The sequence below is a fragment of the Eretmochelys imbricata genome, chromosome 11 (assembly GCF_965152235.1).
Source record: "Eretmochelys imbricata isolate rEreImb1 chromosome 11, rEreImb1.hap1, whole genome shotgun sequence".
Taxonomy (NCBI): Eukaryota; Metazoa; Chordata; order Testudines; family Cheloniidae; genus Eretmochelys; species Eretmochelys imbricata.
The window spans coordinates 20,631,075-20,641,305 of record NC_135582.1 but is presented as its reverse complement, the minus strand read 5'-3'; positions in this window follow the sequence as shown (position 1 = coordinate 20,641,305).

The following is a 10,231-nucleotide window of genomic DNA, read 5'->3' as shown; positions in this document are numbered from 1 at the left end:
GCACAGAATGCAATTGAGAGGGACACTTGCTCAGGGCATCAAGTGGAAGGGGAAACTCCTTGTATGCCATGATGAACACAAGGGATACCAGGATTATTTTTGTTAAAATTACAGGTCCATGTTTATTTGCTATTGTGTTGGGGATTATGTGATCACCGGGATAAATTCCAGCAGACAGGCTCGTTGACAGGAAGAGCGGGCTATCACCACACATTCACCAGAAATTAAAGGACAAAGCTGATAGCTTACTGCTTTGAAATCCAACCCAGATATGATGGTGAGGAGGCATAAATAAGTTTGGACCATGTTCAGAGAACCAGAGCAGACAGAGGATCTTTGCAATGGATAAAAGAGAAAATGCCTGTGAACTCGCACAGGCTCAGACAGAAGGCTGGTCTATACAGTGTTTTACTGCACAGCCGTGAATCTACAGTACACAAGCCTGCTGTGCACTGACTGGCCCTGTGGACCCTATTGTGCACTGAAAGTTCCAAAGTGTGCTTTGACCTACTCTGCTTGGAAACAGCAGTAAATCAAAGTGAACTGTGGAGTTTTTAGTGTGAGGCAGCAGGCTCCACAAGTCAACTTAGTACGCAGCAGGCTGGTGCACTGCAGATTCCCACCCCAGCTTGCTGCACACTAACTCTCCATACAGACAAGCCCGGAGTGTGCGGGTCTGCAGAGATGCTGGCTGAACCTAAAACTCAGAAGGGGTGACTGGGACAAGTGGAACCCACTTAAACTGACAAGGAAAGAATAAGGTTAAGATGAGACAATGCATTTACACTTATTATTTTTAACCCATATCTCTTTGCTTGTGAAATTCCTATGGAGAAATAAGTCATACTATATTTTGAATAAGCTGTTCCCCCTCACTACATTTATCAGCAGGTCTCAACTCTCAAAGAGAAGAGTCCAAACCCAGTTGGACCCTGCTGGAGACAAGTACAGTTGGAAAACGGGGGATGCTGTGGCCTGGGACCTCAACAGCCCAACACTGTGGCATTTAATTTCAGAAAGGGAACCTATGCAAAAATGAGGAGGTTAGTTAAACAGAAATTAAAAGGTACAGTGACTAGAGTGAAATCCCTGCAAGCTGAATGGACACTTTTCAAAGACACCATAAGAGAGGCTCAACTTAAATGTATACCCCAAATTAAAAAACACAGTAAAAGAACCAAAAAAGAGCCACTGTGGCTTAACAACCATGTAAAAGAAGCAGAGAGAGATAAAAAGGCACCTTTTAAAAAGTGAAAGTCAAATCCTAGTGAGGTAAATAGAAAGGAGCATAAACACTGCCAAATTAAATGTAAAAATGTAATGAGAAAAGCCAAAAGGGAGTTTGAAGAACAGCTAGCCAACAAACTCAAAAGGTAATAACAAAGTGTTTTTTAAGTACATCAGAATCAGGAAGCCTGCTAAACAACCAGTGGAGCCCCTAGATGATCGAAAACGGAGCACTTAAAGATGATAAAGTCATCGCAAAAAACTAAATGAATTCTTTGCTTCAGTCTTCATGGCTGAGGATGTTAGGGAGATTCCCAAACCTGAGCCGTCTTTTGTAGGTGACAAATCTGAGGAATTGTCACAGATTGAAGTGTCAATAGAGGAGGTTTTGGAATTAATTGAGAAACTTAACAGTAACAAGTCACCGGGACCAGATGGCATTCACCCAAGAGTTCTGAAAGAACTCAAATGTGAAATTGCAGAACTATTAACTATGGTTTGTAACCTGTCTTTTAAATCAGCTACTGTACCCAATGACTGGAAGATAGCTAATGTAATGCCAGTGTTTAAGAAGGGCTCTAGAGGTGATCCTGGCAATTACAGACCAGTAAGTCTAACGTCAGTACCAGGCAAATTAGTTGAAACAATAATAAAGAATAAAATTGTCAGACACATAGTAGAACATAAATTGTTGCGCAAAAGTCAACATGGTTTCTGTAAAGGGAGATCATGTCTTACTAATCTATTAGAGATCTTTGACGGGGTCAGCAAACATGTTGACAAGGGGGATCCAGTGGACATAGTGTACTTATTTTTCCAGAAAGCCTTTGACAAGGTCCCTCACCAAAGTCTCTTATATAAATTAAGTTGCCATGGGACAAGAGGGAAGATCCTTTCATGGATTGAGAACTGGTTAAAAGACAGGGAACAATGGGTAGGAATAAATGGTAAATTTTCAGAATGGAAAGGGGTATCTAGTGGTGTTCCCCAAGGGTCAGTCCTAGGACCAATCTTATTCAATTTATTCATAAATAATCTGGAGAAAGGGGTAAACAGTGAGGTGGCAAAGTTTGCAGATGATACTAAACTGCTCAAGATAGTTAAGACCAAAGCAGACTGTGAAGAACTTCAAAAAGATCTCACAAAACTAAGTGATTGGGCAACAAAATGGCAAGTGAAATTTAATGTGGATAAATGTAAAGTAATGCACATTGGAAAAAATAACCCCATACAATACATACAATATGATGGGGGCTAATTTAGCAACAACTAATCAGGAGAAAGATCTTGCAGTCTTCGTGGATAGTTCTCTGAAGACATCCATGCAGTGTGCAGCAGCAGTCAAAAAAGCAAACAGGATGTTAGGAATCATTAAAAAAGAGATAGAGAATAAGACGGAGAACGGAGAATATCTTATTGCCCTTATATAAATCCATGGTACGCCCACATCTTAAATATTGCAAACAGATGTGGTCCCCTCATCTCAAAAAAGATATACTGGCATTAGAAAAGGTTCAGAAAAGGGCAACTAAAATGATTCGGGGTTTGGAACGGGTCCCATATGAGGAGAGATTAAAGAGGCTAGGACTTTTCAGCTTGGAAAAGAGGACACTAAGGGAGGATATGATAGAGGTATATAAAATCATGAGTGGTGTGGAGAAAGTGGACAAGGAAAAGTTATTTACAGTACTTGTTCCCATAATATAAGAACTAGGGGCCACCAAATGAAATTAATGGGTTGCAGGTTTAAAACAAATAAAAGGAAGTTCTTCTTCACTCAGTGCACAGTCAACCTGTGGAACTCTTTGCCTGAGGAGGTTGTGAAGGCTAGGACTATAACAGGGTTTAAAAGAGAACTGGATAAATTCATGGAGGTTAAGTCCATTAATGGCTATTAGCCAGGATGGGTAAGGAATGGTGTCCTTTGCCTCTGTTTGTCAGAGGGTGGAGATGGGTGGCAGGAGAGAGATCACTTATGGTGATCCAGTCCAAAAGTGGGGTGAACCATGGGGTTCCATTCTGGGAGATGTGCAGGTATAGGACTCTCACTTGAAAGAAGTGCCCATAGAGATAGGTGCAGCTCATCCCTGAACGTGCTTTGCCTCCCTTATCCACCTTTGTAACAGCAGGACCCTGAACAAATAGAGAGGATACAAGTGAATGGACATTCTGCATATATTCTCCATCCAGGCCCAGCATAGAACTATGGATGTAAATACAGTGTAGGGTACGCATGGAATAGATCTTGGGCCAGGTGCTCAGACCCTGAAATGGAACCTTGAAACATCTCTAAAGTGGCTGAGGAAGATTCCCCAAGCCTGGGTAAATCATGAGTTGGCACAAAGTAATCATCGTCCCCCACTCAGCCCAGGATCAAGAGGGAGTAATGTAGCTTTACCCTTCCTTTACCTCACTCTCAGTTGATGGTTGAACTCATTTTTACCGTATCTGGCAGATCATGGTCTGTTGTGTATGTATATATTTTGTTATACAGAGTAAAGGTGAGGAGTTTTAGTACTGTTTTTTGCAAAATCTTGTCAGTTGGGTTTAGTGTTATAAAATCAAAACAAAAGACCTGGGGGGAGCATAGGTCTTTGTTTCATTTTGTTCAAATTACCAAAGTTTAAGGTTCAGAAGAAAGTTTCCGGTTCTGGCCCATCTCTAATGCGGACTAATTTTGAAAATGTGCCTAATGGACATCAATGATTCTTTCCTAACATGCACATGCATTAAGGGGCAGATTCTTATCTTGGGTGCATGCTGCATCTCAAAATAGCCTCCACTGTGCACGCATGCACAAGCACCATATAAGAGGATTTTCTGAGATACATGTGGTGAGCACCACATAGCTGAGATTAGAATGGAACACCAAGTCAATAAGCACAAAAAATTCTTATAAAAAACATGAAGCTACTACAGTTCCTCTAGTTTTTTGAACTTGCTTCCCCAGTCCCTTAGTAGATTATCTGATATGATTAAACTGTATGTGGGCTCATTACTCACCAAGTTTTATTTTTTGAATTAATATACTGTGTGTAAGAGAGAGAGACAGGCTAAACGAGGGCATTTTATTAGAATCCCAAAGCTTATGGGTTTTGAATAAAGTAGGACTTGGATTCAAACAATCCTGGTTTCAGTTTTGTAAATAAAAAGCTACGCCAGTTTGCCAATCTCTTCTAGTTCTTTGTTCTTCTCAAGTGCCTGCTGAGATCCAAGAGTCTCAATGTGGCTTACAAATGTGAATCAATCCTCTCCGCATGCCTGTGAAGTGGGTAAGTATGGTTATTTCCAATGATTGGACTAGGAGTCCACTTAAATTACTTCAATGTATTTTAAATAGAGTTTCATTAAATTTTAATATTAGAAATTATAACTTTGTATTTGCTCTCTGCCAGCACAAAACCCTCTTGGTCCCTTGAGTATGCCATGCCATTTAGCTCCATCAACATGACAGTAACTAAAATTTATTCAGAAGAAAATGACTTTTCCATTTGTGGCAATTTAAAACTGGGAAGTTTGTCAACTCTAGAGCTGAGTGAATTATTCCTTTTGCAGCAGAGGCTCAGTCACCATCAGGCCTCCACGGCACTAAGCATGGGTCCTGCCCCAAGGAACTAATTCACAATGAATAATTTATCTAGCAAATTTGGCCTCTTTCTGTTTGTACAGCAGCATCCATGAGCAGATTGTAATTTCCTCAACTGTAATCATTCGTCAAAACATGCTGGAATAAAAATTGGAGGGAAAAAAGTGAGGGAAGGAGATCTGAGGGGGAAAATGGAGCATTCTTCCATGACACACCCATCATTTTATTTTTCTAATTTCCACTCCTCAGGTGCAATGTAACTCTCTACAATAAGGGTGAAGCTTGTCTGTGCAGAAGGCAGAGCTCTCTTGGGGATGCATCCTAGACCATGGAACAAACTCCCACAGGAGCTAAAGCACATTGCAAACCTCACTACCTTCCACTAAGTGCAAGGCACATTTCTTCGACTTTGCCTCCTCTAACAAACACAAAGCCGGATATACACTAAAAAAAACGGTTTAAAAAACCCTACCAAAGCAAAAATGTGACACTGCACACACTGGAGAGAGGATGAGGAGGAGAACAAACCATATGTAACAGGTATTAGTCATGTTGCTTAATTCACAGCTGGAAGGTGTTCAGGGGCTATGGTGATGGGGCAGTATAAGAATCTGAACAGAACAAAGAATAGAATAATTGGAGCACTGGGCATCCATGGGTAGACAGCAGTATCTTGTACTAAACTACCCTCACTTACATCAAAATATTTCCCCGGTGACATTTGTCATAGTGTATCAAACATTAGCTTGCCTACAGAAAGAGAAACCTCCCTCCAAACAGGTCTTGAGTATATCAAAAAACATAAATAGAGCTAAGAACAAGGACCTGCTTCTGAACTCACTGATTACATGGGTGTAACTACATTGACCTCAATCTTGTTTCTCCTCACTTTCCAAATTAATGAGCTAATAGGTCCCAAACTTAGAAATACTTTAAATATCCAATGCATCCTCGGTCGGGGTCCTCAATCTACCATTGCAGGAGGATGGTCTTGATGATCAGTATATTATTCCTCTGATCCTAACTTGTGGACTGCAAGTTGGTTCTGCCAAAAGAACAGGAGGGAAACTAAATTGTATTTTGCTGCTTACCAATGGCTGCTCTGCTTTTACTTCTTCTGGTAAATGAAAGCTCTTTACTGAATAAGAGCTCAGGCATATAGCATTTATTTGTTTACAAATAAGCTTGTGGAGCGTGCAATATTTTATAGATTTTTGGAGATTTGTTTCACAATACAATCTCTGGATGAAGTTTTTAAAATCCTCTGCTGTATTTAAGAAATATGGTGTTCATTTTCCTTCCCCCACCCCTTCAACATACTACGGTATTTTAAAATAAAATTATTTAATCATTTTGCTTGCTTTAAAAAAAAAAGAGTTCAGTGGATATGTTATTGACATAGAAATGTGTCTACACATGACTGAATTATGTGTTATAGCAGCATAATCATGATAGGTTTCTTTATATTATTATGAACATAATTTTTCCCCCCAAAAAAGCATTTACATTTTATCAGTGAAAAAATCACACAGAAATCAGACATAACTGTAAAAATACAATCTACAAATCCAAACTGTAGGTGCTGCCTTTCAGAAAGTTGGTACATTTTAGGTAAAATAATTGTTTAGGATTGCCTAGTAGGCATCTTATCAAGCAAAGTACCTCCCAGGCAGCTAACAGTTCAGTCTGCCAAGAACGTAACTCTGTGCAGAGCTGTTTCAAAGACAGGAAGATAACTAGACAGATCTGCCTTGGAGGCAGGTCATCAACAAGGGGATGTCTCCGAGACAGGTACCTGTTCATGTCTGCCTGGAAAGTAAGTTATAAGCCTTTGTATATCACCTTTCAGGCAGGCAACTTATTCAGGTCTGCCTGGAAGGCAGGTCAGCATGCAGATATGCCTAACAGGCACAGAATTACACAAGTCTGCCTTTCCATTACTTCAGAGATCTCAAGACAAGTAAAGAATTTCATTTTAATGATTTCAGGAGAAAGATATTATTTCCTGTGAGAAACCATTTGAGCAGTTTCAATATAGTTGCTGAATATGTCAAAGTAAGTTCTCTTTAGCTTCCCATTCCTAATGCCAAATATGAGAACAAAATTCTACTTTACAAGGATCAGATGGTATTTTTAATATGAAAGGTTATGTTGTTTTATAAGATTTTTCCAATATAAAGCATCTATGTAGTTGGGTACAGGTGCAAAACTAAAATTGATGTGGGACATGGACAGGGTAAATACTATGCCGGACTAATATAAAAAGGCTAAAATTTTCTCTCACTTACAGTGATGTAAAATGGGAATAACTCCGTGGAGTTACACCAGATTTACAATGGTGTAAGTGAAAGCAGAAGTTGGGCCCAAACCTTCTCTAAGTCATATCTGGTAAACATGAATGTTATAAACTGAAACTTATGCATTACTTTTTAAAAAAAAAATAAAGAATTTAAGGTCCTGCTCCAGCAAAGTACTTAATCACATGCCTAATCTTAAACAGTTGAGTAGTCCCGTTTTGGGGTAAAAGATGAAAGGTGAACTTCATATTTCTCAGAACTATTGTTTCAGGTTGTCTGCAAATTCAGGCAGTTGTCTGCACCAGTTACACACCAGTTCACATTTTCAAAGGTTTTTACTATAGTTATATTGGCTAGAGAGACTTAAAAAAAGGCGGGGGGGTGGGGGGGGAGGAACACAGGTCAGTGTTCTGGAGATAGTAGTTTAGAGGAGATATCAGTACTGGCCCAGTCTGGGGGCCAAGAATTCTGGACATAAATCAGCTAACAGCCTGGAGTGAGGAAGAAACATGGGGATGTTATTTTATAATTGTCTGTTATGGAGGGCTTCATAACTGCAGAAGCAGCACACACTAACAATCATTGTTGGCGAGACATTACTGGATTAGCTGGACCAGGGACCTAATGCAGTATGGCATTTCCAATGTTATTTGTATCCTATAATAGACTACACTATATTTAGCAACACTGTCATTCTGTAGAAGAAATGGAATTGAGCCAGAATAGAGGAGTGGGAGAGGCCAGGGAAAATGAGGCCATTTTGTTCTAACAGGGTCCATAGTAGGCTTAATATTGAACTGTAGTTATATTTGTGTATGCATTAAGAGGAACTAGCATTAGTGGTAAGAGCAATGGCAGCTTGGGAAACACATACAGCTAGAAAATAAAATACAATTCAGTGCTCCGATTGGTGAGTACAGTGCTCTATTTGCAAAGCTCTATTTGCAAAGTGTGTGGAAGATATTGCAGTTATAGTTTTTAAGTTCCTTTCCCAAAATATTTCTGATCTTATTAATGTGGATGCACTTTTTTAGGGTGATGCTGAGTATGACAATGACACCCACACACACACATTGGAGTGTCCTCAAGAAACACAATGTGGTAGTAAAGAAACACTAAAACCATGCAGTGCAGTATTTCATTATAACTAAATATATCACTCAATCATTATTTCTACCTAAATAAAATCTTCTAAAAACTCTGGATACAAGACCCTACACTAGGGTTATGAAGGACCACCTGGTATATCAACTGTCAGCAGGAATCTTAATGAGAGTGATTTATCCTGTCCCAGCAATAGTCCCAAAGGCATCCAAAGAAAGGTCAACCCATTTTTGCAGAGTGTTTCCTCTGTCTGAAAGCTTGATCTTTGGTGTGCCATCTGTAATGTATTTAAAACACTTCCTGTGGAACAGATTCAAGGCAAAAATCTCTGGGTGCGAAATCCACAATACGATTGACTTAGAAAAACTATTCAATGTATCCACTCTTGTATCTGGAACCTTGACATGTGACAGTTATACCTTAGGCACAGCCCCTCAGTCCAAAGACAAAGTATCTTACCCAAACTGCAGTCAGTTTTTACCTTTTTATGTGATCCTATCTACAAAGACAGCTAAAAGTGCATGCCAAAAAATATAGTATTGTCATCACTGTGTGTTAGCTCTGCATTGGGCTGTATCCTCTTTATGCACACAGATTGTAAACTTTGGTTTGGCATAGTTTACCTAGATTACTTCACACTAAATACAATTCCAAAGGAACACTGAAAAACATTAATCACTGCCTATTGATTTTGACCCCACAGACACCGGTTTAGTGTGAAAAACTGTATTTTTCCAGAAGACCCTGTTCCATATAGGGGTTTTGTTGTTTTGTTTTGGAAACGTGTTTGTTTTTTCTTCATCCTTGTAGAAGCTTCCGTTCACTTTCTGGTGTAATTAACTGACTGGCAGGAATCTGGTTTTTGGACCTTGTTCCAGCTTAGAGAATGACAAATTGAAAAAACATATGACAGATCCTCTGCTATGCTGAACACAACTAAGAAGATTGGGAGGGTCCAAGATGATTCTATTCGAAGACGCCTTTCCACACCCTAAATTCTGGGGCCACTGGGGTCCAAAATAGCCCCCAAATATTAAATTAAAGCAGTCTGCTTTAATTTACTTAGCATGGAGTAGGCCAGTCCATCAGTTGAGGATCAAGTGGAATGCTCTGTGTGCCATCCATGTCCCTTTTCAACCCAACATACCCCATTCCCACCTTATGCACGGGATAACCCTCATGTGCCTCTGTAAATCCCCTTGTGCCAAAGAGGTCTTACACAGGGTCTAGAATCTGGCTCTGAATCTTGTAGGATATGGACTTTATTACTTGAATTTAAATAGTTAATATGTTCAAAAATATATTCCATTATTAGGGAATATGGTTTAATCTTATAGTGTTTTTTATTTCCTGTTTATTTTGCTTTTAATAAATTCATTTGCTTCATAAAATATAGAGACTTTTACCTTTATGTACTATCATTAGTGTAAATGAATTGCTTGAAATACTGGTTTCACAATCATATTAATTTGGTGTCAAAGGGATCACAAATAATAGTGAGCACAAGACTCAGTTGTAATTGTTTGCAACATTCAGTACATTATTAGCACTGACTCAAAAGAGGTCTCAGATGTAGCTTATGCTTTAGTAAATATTATAAGCCTGACTTCTGTAAATACAGATTAACTCTACTGACTTCAATGGAGTAGGTCCTGATTTCAAACCAGTGGAACTGTGAGCAAAATCTTCCCTCTAATCTAAATTTAAACAAAGGTCTGGGATCATGATTCCCCTTAGTTAACTGGATTATAAGGGCTGTTCAAGGGACACATTACATAAAACAAAGTGAAGTATCTAAAACATGTCAGACCTTTCAAGTATCTCTGAGCAGGACACTCAAGGAGCAGGTTGAGAGGGAGGGAGTGGTACAGACAGCTACAATCACAACTGTGCTGTAGAAGCATACCTGCAATTATACACAGGGCTATATTTTTTCATGGTTTATTGGCTTTCTTTGAATTCATCTCCTACAAACACATGAAAGGAATACTTGAAATTGTGTGCCTTAAAGTATCTA